Source organism: Crinia signifera, chromosome 9 (assembly GCF_055691185.1).
Source record: "Crinia signifera chromosome 9, ASM5569118v1, whole genome shotgun sequence".
Lineage (NCBI taxonomy): Eukaryota > Metazoa > Chordata > Amphibia > Anura > Myobatrachidae > Crinia > Crinia signifera.
This window is the reverse complement of record NC_139225.1, coordinates 11,506,174-11,528,225: the sequence shown is the minus strand read 5'-3', so window position 1 is coordinate 11,528,225 and position 22,052 is coordinate 11,506,174. Positions and strand designations below refer to the sequence as shown.

Here is a 22,052-nt window from a genome sequence, read left to right as displayed (position 1 = left end):
AATGTCAGGAGCCCAAAAGGGGGATAAGCGCATTCAAGCCCCTTGCGGGGTATTCTATTTTCCTGCTATGGGGGTCATGGACCACCATGAGGGAAAATAGCCTGTGTGTTGGGATCCTATGTTGGGCTACTGGCAGTCGGGATTTTGATGTCGGCGAAACGACCGTCGGAATCTGGGGAACTATTGATATAGCCTATTAGGGTGGTGGCGGCCACAATAGGTATTATGCAGAATGTTTAAGTGATTGTTAGGCCCCACAGAGTTCTTAATCAGGATGCCAACGTTTCGGGGTCTGCTAACAACACAAATACAGAGTATCTAGTGTCCTCTATTTGACAGTCTTTTATTTTTCAACACTTGTCTGTTTTAAGGACCGCTGCTCCCTTGCTTTTTGCCTCGATTCCCACGAGGTCACCAAACACGATCTACAACAAGCATAAGACAAGGGGCGCCCAATAGTGCAGTATCATTCAGTAAAATTTAATGTATAAAAATATATAAAGCTGTACGACATGCGTACCATAAAATTCTTCAGTGGTGGACTAAAAACCACTTGGTATAAAACAAATTCCACACTGGCATTACACGAGCAATGAAGGTTAGCTGTGTGTAGCACTCACGGATCCACCCGGTTCAGCGGTCACGCTTGGACAGAGTTTTCCAGGCACCGTTTTCCCGGTAAATGCCATGAAATGCCATGAAATCTCGGTCCAAGTGTGACCGCTGAGCCGGGTGGATCCGTGAGTGCTGCACATAGCTAACCTTCATTGCTCGTGTAATGCCAGTGTGAAATTTGTTTTATACCAAGTGGTTTTTAGTCCACCACTGAAGAATTTTATGGTACGCATGTCGTACAGCTTTATATATTTTTATTCATTAAATTTTACTGAATGATACTGCACTATTGGGCGCCCCTTGTCTTATGTATGTTGTATATATATATATATATATATATATATATATGTGTATATATATATATATATATATATATATATATATATATATATATATATATATATATATATATATATATACACACACACACTGCTAACCTTCCTGTTGGATTACTGCTGCTGCTGTGTTATCTTGACAAAGACCCGTTTAGGGTAGAAATATCGACATTTAAATATGGACCTTTGTATGAATAAATACTTTTGAATCTTTTTGCATCGACTGGTGAGTGCCTTCCTCAGTTCCCCCCCCCCCCCCCCCCGCTAACCTATACACTCCTAGATGTGAGTGCGGACCCAGAGTTGATTTTATATATATATATATTTGGTACTTGTTTCCTAGCACGGCCACCCCGATTTACATCGGGGTGGTCGTGTCGGAAAAATCGGGTCGATCGCATCGCATGCGATTTGGTCGCATGCGATGCGATCGATGCGACCGACCGATTTTTTGATTGAATGAAATGTAAATCGGGTCCCTGGGACCCGATTTTACATTGGATTCAATGTAAAATATTCCCAACCCCCCCAAATTTAACGGCGTACACCCCACCCCACGATAGACGCCAACCCGAAGCGTGGCGAGCGCAGCGAGCCCGCGAGGGGCGGCGGTGCGCGTCCTCCGACCTTTTCATTCCCCTACTATCCACGTCGGCGTGGAGTTGAGAATAGAATAGTGTGGCGAGCGCAGCGAGCCACCGAGCCCGAAGCGTGGCGAGCGCAGCGAGCCCCGCGAGGGGACGCGCATACCTGTGAAGTTATACGCGTCCCCTCGCGGGGCTCGCTGCGCTCGCCACGCTTCGGGCTCGGTGGCTCGCTGCGCTCGCCACACTATTCTATTCTCAACTGCACGCCGACGTGGATAGTAGGGGAATGAAAAGGTCGGAGGACGCGCACCGCCGCCCCTAGCGGGCTCGCTGCGCTCGCCACGCTTCGGGTTGGCGTCTATCGTGGGGTGACGACGGGGACATCTATAATGTGAAATGGGTCATATTGGCCCATTTCACATTTTTCACATTTTTTCACGATTTCAATGTTAAAAAATATTTTAACATTGAAGCCTATGGAAAAATCGGGGGCATCGCGTCGGGACCAATGTTAATGGTCCCGACCGACGCGATGCCCCCGATATTTTACCTTTCCCGACACGATTTCAATGTTAAAATATTTTTTAACATTGAAGCCTATGGAAATATCGGGGGCATCGCGTCGGTCGCGTCGGGACCAATGTTAATAGTCCCGACCGACGCGATGCCCCCGATATTGTGTCCTAGCCGGCAAAATGGACCTGATTTCAAAGGAAATCGGGTCCATCGTATGGATCGTGTACCTTAACTTAAAGGTACACGATCCATAAGATTGTGGCCGTGCTAGGAAACAAGTACCATATATTTATATATATATATATATATATAGAAGTTTTGATAGAAGAAAACAAACGCGGCACTCTGGGAATTTTAAGCATAAAACGTGTATTGTAGCAAAGATAGCTTCCAACGTTTCGGGGCTTCTGTCACCCCTTTGTCAAGGAATATTGTGCAATCATTGCACAATATTCCTTGACAAAGGGGTGACAGAAGCCCCGAAACGTTGGAAGCTATCTTTGCTACAATACACGTTTTATGCTTAAAATTCCCAGAGTGCCGCGTTTGTTTTCTTCTATCAAAACTTCTATACTACCGATCCGGAGGGCACCTGGGTCCCGTGCCTAGTTGGAGGAGTGCCAGGCCTATTCTCAAAGCTTATATATATATATATATATATATATATATATATATATATATATATCTATAGATATATATATATATATATATATATATATATATATATATATATCTATAGATATATATATATATATATATATATATATATATATATATATATGTGTGTGTGTGTGTGTGTGTCTCATACTGTACTGTAGTGCTGGGTGCACATGCTCAGTAGCCATGTGGTAACATCATTAAGTCAGAAGTCAGACCTTGTTTGTAGCATAGAATATAGTGTTGTCTGTGGCTATGCTTGGCATTATGTCATACTGTAGGTGCAGCGAAACTGAAGTCTAGACATGCAGGGCCATCTTTTCCACTGGACTGGGTGGACTACTAGCATAGAGGCCCAAGAGCAGCCTAAGGCAGGGCAAATCATAAATGAAACATAAATAGTTGCTTACGGCAATACCGTTAGCTCTAGGTTGCATCCCTCCTCCCCCTGTCCTCCTCCTGCAGCGGTCGCACCTAATGTCAGTTGTGACATCATCACAAGTGATATTATCAGTGATGAGTGCCGATAGTGAGATTGTACAGGTAGGGGCCCCACTGTGGACTGTATATGGAGTTTAAAGGAGACAGTGGAACCGGAATCTGAATGGAAAAAGTGCCCAGCTGAAGTGCCTGTGTGGGACCGTGTTTGAGCGCAGTTGGAACTGGTGATATTTCAGTTTCTACAGAATCCGAGTGAATTGGAGACATCAGTGCAAATTCAGGATTCCAAGCGCCTGATAAATTACTTTCCCAATTTTTGTTTATGAGGGGCCCCACTGCATTACTTTGCCTTGGGGCCAATAATGCTGTTTAGATGGCCCTGTAGACTTGGGCTACTTATTCCACTTTCAGTAAAGACAAATAAATACATAGTGATAGGTACTGATACTGTAGGTGAATCCAGAGATAGGTACCCCGGCCTGGGGTCTTGTCAAATAGTATGATGCCCATTTTCGCAGAAGGAAATTGGTTCACTTCCTATACTGAGTAGGCTTGTCAGACATGCATGCAAACTTATGTCTAGCATTGAGAAATAGTCTATTTATTGTTCTTGCCTAATTTGTTTACAATTGTTTCTGTATGCAATGACCTCTATATTTACTGCCAAGAGCACAGTTCATCCCGCTACTGTAAAAGGCTAATAGATGCCTGTCGGAGGTTACAAGACACTAAACAGACTAATACGATTACAAATGAATTGTGTAATGCACAGTTTGCAAAATGGAATTGTTAGATTTATTTTCTTACAGTCTATAAACTGCTTTGTTCTTTCATTTTCAAATCTTTTACTCAGACATAAGACCCTACAATCACAGATGAGTTTGGCCATCTATGCAATATTAATGGGATAAGTACCGTATCAGATTGATAAAAAGATTAGTCCTCCTGCGCAGTGGCGTAACTCTAAATTTGCCAATAAAGTTCCCGCGTGCCGTCCCCGTCCCCCATTAATGGGCCAGTGGTGAACTATAGAGGCAACCTGATATCGGGCTGGCTACACAGATCTTCCCACCGGGCTGTAAGAAGTCAGGAGATGGTTGAGCTTTCCGGCAAACCCAGCTTCCTCCCAGACATTCTAAGTAAAGTGGCGCTGCTGTACAGAGCAGTGCTATTCAGCCACCTTCACAGGGGCCAGGGCTGGACTGGCCATCTGGCATTTCTGGCAAATGTCCTTGTCATGACGGGACCTTGTCTAAGCCTCCACTCTCTAGTCTGAGCGATGCCTGCATTTGTGGGGGATGGCGGAGCTGAGTGGCATGAGGGAGAGACGTACAGTAGTAAAGAAGCATTGCCACACTTCTGGATGATGCCATGACACAAGCCCCCCTCCCCCCCCCGCTGCCCGCCTTCCTGGGCCGGCACCATCTGTGAGCACGGCGGCGGCACCTCTGACCACTGCAGTGACCTCCCCTCTGGACTGGCTGTGGCTGCCTGCACTGCAGATGAGATGACTCAGAATGACTGCAGTGTCTCGTCTTTGAGCAGCACAAGAGGTAAATTGACAGTTTTTGCACCCACCGGGTGTAAATATCCCTAGCACAAGAAGAAACATTCTGGTACCGTAGTTTAGCTAAATAAATTAACTAATGGCAATCATTCCTGGCTGGGTGTCACCATCCTGCTTAGCTGTCCCCGGCGTGAGGGGAGAAGCAGGCGGCAGGGAGGTGACGGAGACCCCCCGCACACCACAACACAGGTATCGTGGGGGCCTCCATCACCGCACCCCGATTACAGCCGCATATGTTAGTACATATGCGCTGGCATCACGGCGGGCAGGCGGCAAAGGGCGGTGATATATTTTAATACATCGCGCCCTATGTATGTATTAATTCACACAGATAACGTTTGTTTTTTTATATCAAACACTGCTACTGTACACACAGTTCCCTAATAACAAATATAAAACAATAGCAATAAATAAATAAAAATAACATTGGTACTCATCCAGTCTTGTACATTTGTTGATTTTAGTCATACGTGATACTCGCTTTGCTATATCAGAATATCAGACGACGTTTGCTTTTTTTCAGCTGGCAAGAGTTAAAAAGCCAGAGAATCCTCTTGTGAGGTTTGAATTATGAAGAATTCCTAAGAGATGACTTTAACCCAAGAAATAAAACAAATTGCAGACGGCCCCCAATATTCTCCAACATTCTTCCACCAGGCTTCAATACGTAGAAAGATTTTTTTTTTCATTGTAAATGAGTTTCAGACTTTAACTGAAGTTGAAATAACAGAATTACATTCCTAGAAAATCAGACTGTGCGGCCTCCTTTATTTTACTACAAATTAACGTCCAATCCCTTATATCTGGATGGTGCTGTGACAGATCATTTTCTAACAGCAATAATGCTGAAGACAAAACCAGGTGTGTTTTACATTTAATATGATTGAAGTCAGAGATCAAATCTACTGATAATCAGCAGGTTACAAAATCTGTTGCATAGTATATGTATCTCATTTCATACACCCCTCCCTTTAGTATCCACTTAGGATATCCAGGAGCCTACATATCTAAACATATACATACCCTCCAACATTTGAAGGGCAGAAATTGGTACACATCCAGAAAGTGGCGTGGCCACGTGCAAAGGGGGTGTGGTCATGGATAAAAGGGGGTGTGGTCATCCCCTTTCTGAATGTTAGCACTGGCAGGTATAAACAAGGGTGGAAGGGAGCCAGATGTCATTGGCCCAAAAATACAGGGGGAAAATGAGTAGGGGTCCCCCGTATTTTGGCAACCAGCACCGGGCCCAAACAGCTAGTTTGGGCCCGGTGCTGGTTGCCAAAATACGGGGGACCCCTACTCATTTTTCCCCCGTATTTTGGGAACCAGAACTGGCCCTTGAGCCTGGTGCTGGTTTTAGAAATCCTGTGGATTCCCTATGTTTTTTTGCCCCTTAATTTCTAAAACCAGGACCAACTCTTTGAGCCTGTGGCTGGTTATGCTCAGGAGGGGGGACCCCATGCCATTTTTTACATTTTTTTTTTTTTGCTTTTACACATTTTGTTGGACAGAACCGTGCACAGATCCAAAAATCGCCAAAATTACATTTGCGAAGTGTATACTTTATAATGGGAAAACATCTGGGGCCAAATGTAATAGGGTGAGAGTTTCAGAAAGTGAGAGATTTTGGGAGAGTTTTCCCATTTTTTTTAAATCAGCAATCAATTACATGGCAAAATCAGTCTGGTTTTGCATCTCTCACTTTCTGAAACTCTCACCCTATTACATTTGGCCCCTGGATGCAAATTAAGGTGTGAGAAAAAAAATCGACAAATCAGTCGATTTTCGCTGCACAAGGTGAGCTTTTTTTTGCAAAAAAAAATGCAAAAGTTGAAAAATTGCATCCTATTAAATGTCACCGTCCGTGTTAATTTACTGTCCTCAGGTTTATTAATTTAGTGCCAGGAATATTCTGTTTGTTGCAAAGGTATAATTTTTAGGTTATGGGACCGGATAGATCCTCATTTTAGCACCCCTGAGGGTGGAGCCACTGGGGAGAAGGAGGCGGTACTACAAAGAGGAAAAGGTGGTGGCACCATGGTGGGAGAAGGCTGCATAATATATATGGAGGTCGGGAGTCCTACTGACAGAGGTGGTAAGATGGGAGAAGGAGGAACCTGGGACTGCAACGTTGGTGCCAGTAAGCACCATCAAGTACGACCCAGAACCTCAGGGGAGGAGGAGGAACTGCACATACTGTAATACAGCATACTGCTCAGCTCCTGCACTGCACAGAGGTTGTGATGTGTGGTCTTTCAACTGACAGCACATCGATCCTCCTGTACATCACCTACCATAACTCCCATCCCCTTCCCCCCATTCCCCCCAAAGGAAATTACACAATTAGCAGAATGCACGAATTTGTGAGGACCTTACTCACAAAACTGTGAGGACCTTATTCTATGCAGGGTCTGTCAGTATATATATATATATATATATATATATATATATATATATATATATATATATATATATATAATACTCCAATAATGATTGTCACTCGGGAGGCAAAGTCATCAAAGAAAACGGATGTGTATTACTGAGCTTTCGGGGTTTGACCCCCTTCTTCAGAGCACAATCCTACGGCTGTAGGATTGTGCTCTGAAGAAGGGGGTCAAACCCCGAAAGCTCAGTAATACACATCCGTTTTCTTTGATGACTTTGCCTCCCGAGTGACAATCATTTTTGGAGTATTGTATGATTGTTTGCTGGGGCACCGGGGCCCGTTGTCCAGTTTAAACCTGCAGAGTGCCGACAGTCTTGGAAATATATATATATACGTATTTTCGAGTCAGATCTGTTATGTATCTAGTTTATATATGATGACATATCTCTAACAGCATTACTGGCATTGTGCGAAGCAGTGCTTGTTTACAAATACCATTCTGCTGTGTTCTGTGTACTTTGGGGATAGCATTTTAAAATGATTTATAGTTCTGCTCAATATAATCCACCCAGTTAGTCAAATGGAAGCATCATATGAGTTTTATTGGATGAAGTAGTGGGTGATGGATGGTGGACACAATCCTTTCCTGGTCAGTGCTATGATTCTGGCAAATAATTTGCAGGAGTGGTTTGCTGAGCAATGAAAATACCGCATGATGTCACCACTACAGCTGGACGGGTGCCCAATTTCATTAGCATACAGTAGAAAGTGTTTAGCAATGGATTCTGTTGAGCACGCAGTGCTCGGTAACGCTGCAGGAGTAAAGTTACATTCCAGCAGTTCTTCCAGTCTATCAATCTTAAGTTCAGAATTGTATAGATGCTCAGTGTGTCGCAGTACACAAAACATACACACTATGCAAATTACCAACACGGTGTACACAAATATTACATGCTAATGGAAAGCCAGTCCCACACCAATTTGCAATCTCAGAATTTGGTATTAAACAAATAAACAAATCTCGTTCCCAGGATTATATTGTGCAAAGATATCCTTGTTCCCCTGTTGTTCTTCTCCCTTGACTGCCCCCCCCCCCCCCCCCCCCCCCCAGCCTCCCCATGCAATGTACTGTCCTCACCTTGGGCGGAGATGTCAGTAAGCCTTGAAGAAAGATTAAAGGAATCAGATCCAAACTGACAAGTTGCAAGCTGTTTTTGTTGTTAAATGACAGTTAGGGGCTGATTGGCGGGTATTAAATCTCTCTCTACTTTTACATAGTTTCGGATTAAATGACCTACGTTAGTTAGAAAATGTTTAGATTGAAGACACTTGTCCGACATAATGAATGGATCGTCATTGTATAATTAGACAGTAATAGCAGGTTGATCATGTTATATTCTGGAGTAAACATATCATCGACGGCGCAGTCATTGAATACATTAGGTCGACCGATAATAAAGATAAATAAGCATGAGGTCAACAGCAGAAATAGATAACAGATGATGGGATCAACGTACAAAAGATCAATAGTAGGCAGTCAGTGCATAAGTGGGTATGGGGGCAAGCAGTGGCGGAACTTGTGAGTGGTGGGCCCAGGTGCAAAAGTACAATTTGGGCCCCACAACAGAGGGTGACAGAGGTACAAGCTGCTGGTCTAGGCAGTAGTGGGCCCCTTAGTCCTCAGGGGCCCCGGTGCAATGCACCTGCTGCACCAATGGTAGTTCCGCCTCTGGGGGCAAGGGTGGCTAGGTGGATGGTGATATATGAGGTGGATCACGTTTATGTCAATGTACAGTAGTGTCTGTGTTCCGTCTAGTATACATATGTTGTCGATCATATGTATGTCAATTTAGTGCTAATCGTGTCATTGATCTGTCAACGCTGTGTCATTGTCAATCTATGAAATGTTGACCTAAAGAATGTTGATTACCTTAAAATGTATCTGTCGACCTTTGGCATTCCGATCTTACATTGTCGATGTTTGCAATGACGGATACCAGTATATTTTCCTTACTGCTTAGCTGCAGTAAAAGAGCTGATGGTAGTTTTATTCGGGACTATCAGCAACAAATATTTATAAATAACAAGTGTTGTAGATTCGAAGGATTCCTTAAGTAATACGTATGCATTGACGGTAACAATATCCAATAAAAAGTAGTTCCATTAAAATATTGCCAGGGCTGCTGAAGGATGTTGGAATTGGTCTTGGGCTTCGGGTGTAACTTTCACACACAAAAAAAGTAAAAATACATAAATAAGATGTAAATAAAATAAAACAATAAAACAAAGAAGCACTGTGTAATTAATGTTCATGGTGATGGGGTTCACTGTGTCCGAGCCCCACAGCTGGTGGCAGGGGCATGATGACGGGGTCTGTTTCTTCAAGTCCTCCTGCACCGGCCGTTTGCAACTCCCTTCCGTCAACTCCGAAAGGCAATTACAGAAAGTCTACAACTATGGGGTGTATTCAATGCCGTGGGCGAGCGGCGACAGCGAGCAGGGCTTCCTGCTCGCTGTCACCACTCACCCTGTCAGTATTCAACTCACCCCCCTCATATGCCAATTCCCCCTCGCTCCGTTTTTTGAGCGAGGGGGAATTGGCGTATGCAGCTCCAGAAGCAGCGAGACTCACGGCTAAATACAGCGAGTTTTCTGCATTAGCCGCAGGTCTCGCTGTTTTGGGGAATTTTCGCTGTCCTGTGACGGTGAGGATTACCCCGGAACGTTGAATAGGGCGAGCGGCTGGCGAGGGGGTTAAACAGCGAGGATCGCTGGTTTTCTGCAATCCTCGCTGTTTAACCCCCTCGCCGGCCGCATTGAATACTACCCTATGTCATACATAATGCATACAGGCCCTGATTCTAATTGACTTGGTAAGCTGCGAAGCTCGCAGTTGGCTGAGTCCTTGTAATGCTGCTCATGAAATGCTGGGCATTCCCATGGGCATCACCGACTCTGCCATTCCTAAGGAGCCCAGAGAGCAGGTCAGCGTCGTCCATCCAGCCTGTCCCCCCCCCCCCTCCGACCCCAAATGCGGTCGTAGGCACACACACAGCGAGAAATCCATTTGGCAATATTCACCATCGAATGGATTCTCCCTTGCTCGTAGACTAGACGACTCGCCAGGTGTGAAGCCCGCGGGGAGAAAGAGGGTGCTGCTGAAGTTAGCGGCCCTCCCTGCCAATGTCCAGGCAATACCTGCTTTGTTTTGGGTCAGCCTGGGAAGATGCCAGGGTTCCCCCCTAAATGCCCAGCACCTGTAAATCACCCTGCGTATGGCCTGAGAAGGCTAGCATTTGCATGGTCCATTTGCAAGGGGACCCGGCACCTGCGCACAGCGTACCATGCACACACATTGTCATTCGATAATCGGAAGGGCTGTGAATATGCCGCCCTCCGAACGCGGCTTTCTTTAACTTTTTTGTCTTAATCCCATTACAGTAAAAAGCCAAAAACAGAGATGCTGTGACTGTAATGGCATGGGGTATCCAGGGGCATCCTAGTCCCTAGAGTAATGGCCACTCCTCTGTTTTATTATGCCATTGTTTATTTATACACCTTAAAAATAAAATAAGCCTTGAGCTATGACATTTCATTTTTTATTTTAAATTAAGTATACATACTAACTAAGTAAGACTTACTGCTTATGGGGCAGTAGCCACTTTCCCCTAATATAATTATTTAGTAGCTACTGGTCAATTTCAAACTGACCATAATAGAATCCCCCCCACCCCCACTCCCACACAGGTGGTACTCTTATTGGGAAATACACACTTAGGGGTAGTCAGAGCAGTGGGGAAGCAGTGAGCATGTGCCCAGTTAGCAGTGCCACCAATAGAGGGGTGGTGTGGGTACAGCTGTCCCACGACCGGCCTCTAAAAGGGCCCAGGCAATTCATTTTGCCCCCTGTTACTCCCCCCAAACTGCCTCCAATGAGAACAGTGCGCTGAACAAGGGGCAGGTCCCGGAGTGCTGGCTTATTCAACCCAGGAAGCCAGAGGCCAATTGAAATGCTTTTGAGACAATTAAATCTCGTGTACCGGCAGCCAATCAGAGCGGCTGCCGGTACGTGAGCTCTGAGTGGCTCACCAGCCGGTGCTGCCTTTTAATTGGCCGCCGGCATCCTGAGTTGAGCTCCAGCTCAGCAGAAGAAGAGATGGGGGGAGCAGGAGCCAGGTTACGCTAAGTCAAGTGAGGAGAGGGAGGAATGAGTCCTGTAACTCAAAATTCCTGATGGCAGCCCTGCCAGTTAGGGCAACAAAGAAAAGCAGGATGACAATGCCACCACCATAATAGGGTATAAAAATACGCACAGCCGTCTTTAAAGGCTGAAGATTGCCACTTTTGCCACAATTTCTACCAGTAAGAAAACACAAAAAAGAAGTTCTGTATAAACGTCCCCCTTCAACATTTACACATGGGACAATAAATATGTTTCATCAAAATGTTTACCCAACATAAAATTGAACATTGCATAATATCTTTTGTACAGCAAGATGATGGAGCATAGCGTTTCCAAATTCTGAGGTCTTTTCTGACCCTCAAACGTTTTTCATTTGAACTTTGTTTTTGTTGCATTGCACTTTATATCCTATGGTGTATGTGGGAAAGAAATCAGTGATGCCTTTACAATAAACAGACAAAATCACGCTTTCCAAAATGTTTTTTAAATGTTTGACAACAACCTTCTAAGGTTTCATATGCCATTAAAACTTGGCTCAGAATTATGCATTGCAAAACTACTTTTCATTGTTTTCTGTTACAGTAATTATAATTGTAAAACTATCTATATGTACTCACAATGGGAAGATCAACACGTATGGGACGCTACAAAAATTATATTTTTTCGTTTCTGGTCATTGGAAAAAAAATGGAAAACACAGTTATTGTATACTGTTCTTCCAAATGTACAGTATTCTAAATACAATTTTATTTCTACCTCTGTCTTCTGGGCTTATCTTTGGTTATTTGCGGTGTTTGTGCCTCTTGCTTAAAATTAAATTCTGCTAAGCTAATTTAAATGTAGGCTTGGCAAGTGGGCGTTTTGCACCATAACAAGAAAATAGGAATAATTATCTTTTTTTTTTTTTTTTATTGATATTGCAAGGGTGTCTATCAACATTCATATCAGTATAAGCATAGTGGTAGCTGCCTGTAATACATTTTGAAGGCAACTGTGTGTGGTATTAATTTAATAGGGGTCTAGATAAGGTAGTATGACTGTATAACTAAGCAATAAAAATAATTTACTAATTGTAGCCAGCAACCTCAAATAATGGGGGAAGGATAAGACTGCCCTGAAATGGTGAGGAAAGGCAGAAAAGGAGTGACTAGGTAAATGACCCCCCCCCCCCACACTTCCACAAATACAGACTTATGTGTAATGCCAGTCAGTGGCGTAACTATTATTTTTTTTCCCCCTGCTAAAAATGTTGGCAGCGCCCCCCCCCATGTTAGTAGCGCTCCGTTCTCTGACCTCCCCCCCCCCCCAAGTACAGTTTACCCCCCTCCCCCCGCACCTTACCCATCCTGCATCCGCCGCTGGTCTTGTCTGTCTGCGGTCCCGTCCCGGGCGGCTCTCCTGGTTTCTGCTGTTGATGAAAAGGGACACTCACAAAATGGCTGCCCCCATACAGCAGACCATTTTTAAGGATGCTAGAGGAGGCTGCCGGGTATCAATAGCCCCATTGACCCCCCCCCCGGTGCCCACACTTTCTAAGTGCCTTCCCGCCACCGCAGGGTCTGCGGAACTATTGTTACGCCATTGATGCCATTACACTCTGACTGTAACATCACTGACACTGGTAGGAGGGCTCAGAGCATACTTGCAATGGCCGGGTGTCTCCCCTGTAAATTGGGTGGCCCTTCTAGCCCCTCGGCACAAGTTTCTCGGTTTGTACTGCACACCAACCTGGCCACCGGGTATGGGCAAAAACCGGACCAGGACAAAACCGACAGTTTTGTCCTGGTGGGAGGTGTCCTGTCCGGGGGTGTCCTGTCTGGGGGGGTTGACTGTGACACCTGTAACCAAGTAGAGGAGGAGGGGTAGAATAGTCTCCCTGTATGGTCCGGGCATGTAGCAAAAACCGTATGATCTGGCCCACACGGGAAGGCTGTAATCTCCCCTCCCCCATGTCCCTGGTGATAGCTATCACAGGGAACCCCCGGACAAGACACCCCCCGGACAGGACATTCCCCAGAGTGGACCCTACAAGCTCCGGACTGCAGATTTTGATGTCCTGTCCGGCGGTCAGGAGTCTAGTCCGGGTCTGGTTTTTACATAGTCCCCTGGCCACCCACTTTGCTAATACAATGGATGGGCAGCCGAAGACACGACTCTAGCTGAAATGCACATCACAGCCACGTCACCTGCTGTATAATGCCGGCAATCTCTGCATTTTGTAGCAGGGAGTGTTTCTGCATGACCACCATGCCCCCTACTCTGCCTTTGTATTACCATGCCTCTACTCCACCCCTGTAATGTGACCCTCTCTATTGAACCCCTCCCCAAGTTAGTTGACCTGGCTTGTCTCTCTCCAGGATGTCGGCAAGTATATGTCGGAGTTCAGTCAACTGATGTTTGGGTACCAATGAGGAAGCCATCTTTCTGTAGTGATCTGTAGTGTGCCATTAAATTATCATTTCTACTATTAAACTGGTTCTACTAATCCAGCACTATCAAAACTACGGGGGGGGGGGGGGGGGGGCTCCCCAATGTTATTTGTCCTTCTTATTATACAACATGTATGGGTTTTTCAAATCTGGTGCTTTCTATACTACTAATGGAAAAATAATTGGTAAATTCATGGGCCACAAAACCTCCATTGGGAATTCAAACCAGGTCACTTAGTATTAGCATGTTTCTCTCTATGGCACAAATACAACTATGATTTATCAAAGGAGCAGTTTTTCAGTGATTTTTGGTACGTTGTTTATTGGGTCATTTTATTAAAGTTCAAATCCAGCATGTTCTCCCTTTATATGTTGCTAAAAAAAAAAAAAACTCCTGATTTTGATAAATATATAGTATGCAGAAAATAAATACATGTAGAAGAGCATTACATTCCACCCCCTCCCCCACCACCACCACCCTATCCCACGAGAAATCTTCCTACTGATGATTTCTGTATATCAAATCGCTGTATTTATTTGAGGTCAGACTGTTAAACTATGTATTTTCGGCTTGGTTATGGTATGTTTTTTTAAATGTTTTATGATTGAGATGAAGTAGTACGTGACACGCACGTTGTGCTGTTGCAGTCCTGGTTTGGCCATGAGTAAGGGTGTGGGTGTTTTAATAGGTATTTTAAGAGTATTTTAATAGTTAGTACTTTGAAATCTAATGGTTTAATAAAGATACTTGTTAAGGTGGTTTCCATTTTATAGGCCTTTTTTCCCTCACTTTTATGCCGTAGAGCTTTTATTTTATCCATCCCTCACAGTATTTCTAGATGGTTTGAACACTATACTATAAGACACACCAGGGAGAAGGCAAGCGTAAATATCTGTCAATATACCGCTGCATCTTTTTGTGGTATGTTTATGCAAATCTAGCTGACCTGCCCTTCTTTACAATGGTGTATGTGTGCAAGAACTGAGATCGCACTGTCAGATGCTGTAACACTGTCTTTAGACACAAGCATACGTTACACCAGCCTGTGGCAGCAGCAGATTCTGGGGGTTATTCAGAGCTGATCACTGATGGCCGAGTCCTGCGATCAGATAGACATGTCCTAATACATCTTGCCTCAACATATCGTACACTGTGAGATGCTTAGTGGGAGTGAGCTGGCAGATTGCCTGGACATGTGTCTTATTCACACAATCAGCATTTGCTGATTAAAATAATATGCAGCGTGTTTATATTCTGTGTGTGATTCTAGCTTTATCTGCATATGGAATGCTATGTTACAGGGATTTCCAGGAAAACATTTCATAGGCAGATAGTGTTGCATACACATATTGAATATAGGTATAGATTTTGAACTGAGTAATGCTTGGTACATATTGGCCAACACCAAAAAAGATCCGTTGTCATCAAAAATTTATTTTGAACTGGCTGGAAGTCACTGACAACTGATATAGTGCATACACACTAACCGATGTCACAAACAATATCATTCAGTGGTAACATCCAGGGGTATGAAGATATGGGCCCTTATTCAGGTTGATTCGTGCGGGTGCAAATTCGCACTGGGACCGATGTTTTGCATATACTGGGAGCGTGCGAACTCGGCGACCATCGAAAGATTGGAGGAGGTTCCCACTGGAATGCTAATGAATGTTTATGTAAAACATCCATTCACACGCCGGGTTCGTTGGGGGCGTACCAGCAGTTCTGGTTGACTCTCAAGGGTGCAAATTTTGTGCCCGAGCGAGTCAACCTGAATAAGGGCCATAGTCAGAGAATTGAGCTGAATGCACACACACAGCTTTTATTGTCATACATCATCACTCTCACGCTTATCCAGAATTGATTAGCTTCATTATATTGCATCTAGGGAGGCCAATCCCGGGCCATTTTTTCAATCCCGGGATTCGGGATATGCCCAATAATGAATAAATTACCTCTAAGCATAGAGGAAATGTGCAGCGGGCTGGCGGGATTTGAGGCGAGGGGACACTGTGTCCGGGCAGACGTTGTGGCGTGGTGGAGGAGGCGAGGTGACTGTCACTCGGCGGGCCGGGGTGGAGGCGGTGGCGTGGGAATCAGTGTGTGGCTGCGCAGCGTGATGGGATCTGTCACATCACGCTGCGCAGCCACACAACCTTGTTGCCAGGCAGCGCAGCGTGATGTTAGAGGTCACGCTGTGCAACCACACAGTGTTAAAACACCGCCGCGACTGCAAGTTAACCGCCTCCTCCCCGGCCCGCTCAGCGGTACACATGAGAAGGGGATCAAATGCGCATGCGCATTTGAATCCCGTAATCCCAGCATTGGAGCCTCCAATCCCAGGATTTAAATCCTGTCCTAAAATGCCCTAAATCCAGGGACCCCGCAGATCCCGGGATTGGCATCCCTAATTGCATCTTTGTTGGATTTTTAAACTGCAATACGGATGCTGGTAAAAGGCCTCAATTAGTTGCCTCTTCAGGATCTTTTAGATACAAATATATATATATATATATATATATATATATATGTGTGTGTATATATATATATATATATATATATATATACAGTATATGTGTGTGTGTGTATATATATATATATATATATATATATATATATATATATATATATATATATATAGAATAGAATAGAATAGAATCAACTTTATTGGCCATGTGTGCTTGCACACACTAGGAATTTTTTGCGGATTTACAGAGCATCATCAGCAGGGATGGGGGGGGGGGGAGAGGACATTGCATACATTACATTGAGGACATTACATATAGGGAACACATACCCGCCGAGCTGCGCAGCGCCTAGGCAGCCATCAGCGGCGCCACTGGTCTCTGCACCAGCCAGGCAGGTAACATTGGAGCAAGGACACGGGGGTTACATAGCTGAGTGCACAGTTCCTTGGCAGCCATTTGCGGCGCCATCTTCCTGTAGGAGAAGCCAGCGTGGGGGATGGAGTGGTGTGGGGGAGTTGGGGGGGAGGGGGAAAGATAATTTTATATATATATAAAATTATCTTTCACCTGTTCTATGTACTGGCACAGTATTAGCAGCACTTCTCATTGACTATATTATCTCCTATTATGAAAACAGGACACAAAAAATAATGAAAACCATTCTGGTAGAGGCAGAGCTGGAAGGGGAGGGGAGAAAATATTGGACTGTGTACTAAACTGACCTCAGCCGTTCTGTAATAAGAGATTCTGGTAAACGTAAAATGAAAACTCCCAGGGGAGCCTTAGAGTAGAGAGGGAAAGAATAGAGGAAAGAGAAAAAAAAAAAAAAGATGATAGCTCGCGAGGAGAGTAAGATCCTGGGTAATTGAAAGCAGCCACTATTACCACTTGTGGTGTTGTAACATAATTCTTTTTTTAATTAACTGTGCTTTGCAATTGGAATTGCCTTGGTAAATGAGCACATTCTGGTTGAACTTGGGTGAGAGTTTTTTCCTTATTACAGAAAAATATGTTGTAAATGTTTACTGATGTAAAAGTGTTTCGTAAGAATATCTTTGCGTATAAATATTGACACTCATTTTTTTTTTTAATTCTAACAATTACATAAGAAATACAATTTGGGGTAAATGATGGAATAATTATGAAATGCCAGTTATTGCAAACCTTCCAAAGTTTTTAGTGAATATAGGAATACAGAACGTAGGAAAACATTGATTTGCACTTAAATATACGTGTATTTGGCACAGTCGTCGAGAAGGATTCAGTATGAAATCCCGACGGTCAAAATCCCGAATGGGTCAAAATACCGACAAGGACAAAATCCCAACATTTAAAATCCCGACAAGGACAAAATACCGACACATAGAATGTACAGGTGAAAAAGTCAACATGACTTTCGGTCGACAGGTCGCGAGGTTGACATGGGTTTTTTCACTGAATTTTGTCCCGAATGTCGACACAGTCAACATGGACACAGTTGTAAGTGAACCGCAGCCCCTTGCATCGCTCGCAAAGCTTCGGGCACAGTGCCTGCCAGCGCTCGGCACACTATTTTGTTCTCCCACCACGCCCTAATGGATGGTAGGGCATGAAATACCGCCTGTCGGCACATGTCGGGTCTGTGAAAAAACCCATGTCGACCTTGCGACCTGTCGACCCAAAGTCATGTTGACAGTTTCACCTGTACATTCTATATGTCGGTATTTTGACCATGTCAGGATTTTGTCCTTGTCGGTATTTTGACCCATTCGGGATTTTGACCCTGACCGTCGGGATTTTGACTGCATTCCGTCAAGAAGGGGTAGCATTAGACACACATAGATTAGTGTTACCACCTCATCCCTTTAATTCTGGACCATATTAATTACACAGGTTCTGTGGCTGATTAAAACCAGGTTAAATGGAGTCTTGAAGTCAGCCAGCCACAGAACCTGTGTAATTAATATGTGTCCAGAATTAAAGGGATGAGGTGATAACCCTAGGGTAGATACATCTACATTGTGAGGGGGACTATGTGTAACGTATGTGGACTCTGCATACAGTAATGTCAGAATGACTTACTTGTATCTACTTTTTTAGGCATCTCCTGAGGAGGAGACAATGTAGGCCACTTAGGGGCTGGGGATGGAGACAAACTTGTCATTAGGATTTCTCTAATTTGTACGATTTGTAGGTGCCCCTACCCTCAACCCCAAAATTGCTGGGGATTCTCACACCATCCTGCCCAATTCACTAGTAAGCGGGCATGATGAGGGAGAGCTGCCTACTCTTCCATGGCTATGGGGGACTACCCCAAAAATTGTGAGTCTCCTGCAGCTTCTGGTGGGTAGACAAGTATACATATAGTGAACTGGGGATACTATTCTGAATGCATTTTCACATTTAAGTTATTATTTGCCAAGTACACGTCATTTTACACTTAAGTTAAGTTTTTTGGCAATGTTTGTAGATATTAACATCCCAAAACCTGCAAATCGAGGTATATATACTGTACACGGAACACAAATACAGGAGCGACAGGTGAAGCTTACTTCATGTACGTAATGTGAGTTGAGCCACATTCCTAATTTTGCCAAATTTATTACAGTTCCATGAAATAATTTAGATAGGGACAGGGTTGGCTACAGGGAATGGGATCATTCGTCAGACTGCATTTAGGTCTACAGTCATTAGGTCGACCCCACTAGGTCGACTGGCAGGAAGGTCGACCTGACTTAAGGTCGACATGGGCCAAGGTCGAAATGACTTAAGGTCGAATTTGCATAAAGGTCGAAATGAGGAAGGTCGACTGGTCATAAGGTCGACATGTGTTTTTCACTGTTTTTTGATCCGAATGTCGACACAGTCGACATGGACACAGTTGGCAATGAGAATCGGTCCCTCGCATCGCTCGCAATGCTTCGGGCACGGTGCCTCGTTGCGCTCGGCACACTATTTTATTCTCCCACCACGCCCTAGTGGATGGTAGGGCATGAAATACCGCCTGTCGGCACATGTCGGCTCAAAAAACAGTGAAAAACCCATGTCGACATTATGACCAGTCGACCTTCCTCATGTCGACCTTTATGCAAATTCGACCTTAAGTCATGTCGACCTTGGCCCATGTCGACCTTAAGTCATTTCGACCTTCCTGCCAGTCGACCTAGTGGGGTCGACCTAATGACTGTAGACCTAAATGCAGTCTGACGAATGACCGCATCCCGGCTACAGTATCCCAACAGTCAAAATACCCACAGCAGCACACACATTTTATCCACCAAATCCACCTCTCCCACATTCTAACCCTAACCCCCCTTACCATATTCTAACCTCCCGTTCCTGTATCCTAACCCGAATCCCCCCTCCCACATCCTAACCCTAATCGCCCCTCCCACATCCTAACCCTAATCCCCCCTCCCACATCCTAACCCTAATCCCCCCTCCCACATCCTAACCCTAATCCCCCCTCCCACATCCTAACCCTAATCCCCCCTCCCAAAAACCTAAACCTAACCTTACTATACCACATCCTAAACATAACTTCACCCTCCCAAATCATATCCCTAACCTCCCCCTCCCACATCCTTACCCTAATCCCCCCTCCCACATCCTAAATGCTCCCATCCATTAGAATGAGGTATCGCATGCAGTATCTCGAATGTGATACCCCGCCAACTCAAGCGGCAGCTGCCGGGCTGCTGGATCAAATACAATACATCGCATGCAGTCCTTTTGTATTCAATGGGCCTTATTCAGATTTCATCGGTACTGCGCGCATTCGCACGCAGTACCGATGTTGTGCGTCTGCACAGGCGCAGGCGTGTTTCTGCACATGTGCAGGCGCATGGTGCGTGCACCCACGGCGACCTTTCGAGTCGCCGGGTGCACGCACCCATGGCAGCGAGGGGGGGGGGGCGGAGATGGGTGGAGAGCGCCGGGCTGCCCCATCACCATATGGGAACGCCCAGCGTTCCATGGGAGTTTCCATGAGAACGCAGGGCGTTCTCATTGTAATGAGGCAGTGACGCGGGTGTGTGGGCCGGGTAGCTGACATCACCGGATGTCCGCTGCCCGCCCATATCACGCCAAAACTCAAAAGTCACTTATATATGCGTGCACGCTAAACATCATTCGATGGTCACCGACCATCGAATGATGTGGGCGGACACCCCAGCAAAGCGAATGGATTTTATGCAAAACATCCATTCGCTGCTGTGCGGGCGAAGCCACACTTTGCTGGGGGGGGCGTGCGTTCGCCGGGCGGGGTTTGGTGGACTCGCAAGGCTGCAAATTCGCAGCCTTGCGAATCAACCTGAATAACCCCCAATGTTTGTTTGCGATCTCAGTCCAGGATTGCACATCTGGTCGGAATAGAGGCAATACACATCCGATTTGAAAATTTTTCATTCCATTTCTCGGCCCAATCCGTTGAAATCGGATGAAAAGTGGATGGGCATTTTAATCGTAATCTACCCTTCCCACATCCTAACCCTAACCTCCCACTAGCACAAACCCAATCCTAACCTCACTAGCCTACATCCTAATCCTATCCCTCTGGCAACCTAACCCTATTCTCCCCCTCACACATCCTAACCCTAACTTCCCCTTCTACAACATAACCCTAATTTCCTTTAACAAATCCTATCCCTATTCTCCTTTTCCCACCTCCTAACCCCTAACTTCCCTCTCCTACATCCTAACCCTAACTTCCCACTCCCACAAACCTAACTCTAATATCTCTATCCTACATCCAAACCATAGCCTACCCCTCCCGCAACCTAACCCTAATATCCCCCTCCCATATCCTAATCCTAATCGCACTGTCCCACATCCTAACCCAGTGGTGTAACAATAGAGAATGCAGGGGATGCAACTGCAATGGGGCCGGGGACTTGGGGGAGGGGTGGAGCACATAGTCCAGCAGGCTCTCCCCTGCACCGTCTTGAAGTTTTTTTTTATTGTTTTCATTTTTTAAACACTGCCACAGGGGCTCAACAAAGATCTCCTATGCTAAATCGCTCAGCAACAATCAGTTGTGCAAATCTCTCAGTGTGTATGGGAGATTTTAGACTGTGAGAAATCTCCCACACTAAATTGCTCAGAACATATCTCTTGTTCAAATCTCCCTGTGTGTATGTTCCATTAGGTCTTCAAAGAATTAGTTATCCAGGTGCACCTCATTATGGAATGAGGTTCCCATGCAATGGTGGTATAAGTAGTTTATGAAATAGAGAGCACTAGATAAAGAAAAAAAAATGCGACATAATCTACTTTTTATTTAGCACTTTCTAGAAGATAATAGTATCTGCATACCCTCCAACATTTAAAGGGCAGAAATCGGTACACCCCCAGAAAGGGGCGTGGCCACGTGAAAAGGGCGTGTGGTCACCGGTAAAAGGGTGTGTGGCTATGCTAACAGACCAGAATAAGGTCCTTTATTGGCTACTGTGCACCTGGCTGAGCGTTACCAACACCCCTTAGTACTGTAGGGGTGTAGATGGGGGTCTGACCAGTCCACACTGTTTTTGCTACACTTACACATATGCTATGTTCCAGTTTTACACACGTGTCATGCTACAGTTATACACAACACAGGTGCTGTGTTAGTTACATACATGTTCAGATGCAGCAGTACATGTGCTGAGTTTAGTCACGCACACGTACTTTGCATGGGCACACTACTATTACCACAGTCAGAGAACAGAAAGTAAATGTCCCATCACCATGTGCACCGTGGGGCATGCTGGGTAGCAGTGTTTCTGGACAGTGCCGGCCCAGGCTGCTCCTTCACCCTGCCCCGGTGCCCCGACCCTCACCTGCTCCTAGCGACCGCAGCTACTCACACTCTGTTGTCACGGCGGAGCCAGCCGGAGAGAGCCGATGACGCT

The 22,052-nt window shown here is 45.1% G+C and overlaps 1 protein-coding gene across 2 annotated transcripts in view; it reads left to right on the top strand.

Annotated features, from left to right (window-relative positions):
- The window catches only part of PAPPA (pappalysin 1), a 308,026-nt gene that overhangs the window by 153,778 nt on the left and 132,196 nt on the right, over positions 1 to 22,052 (top strand). The window lies entirely within an intron of this gene.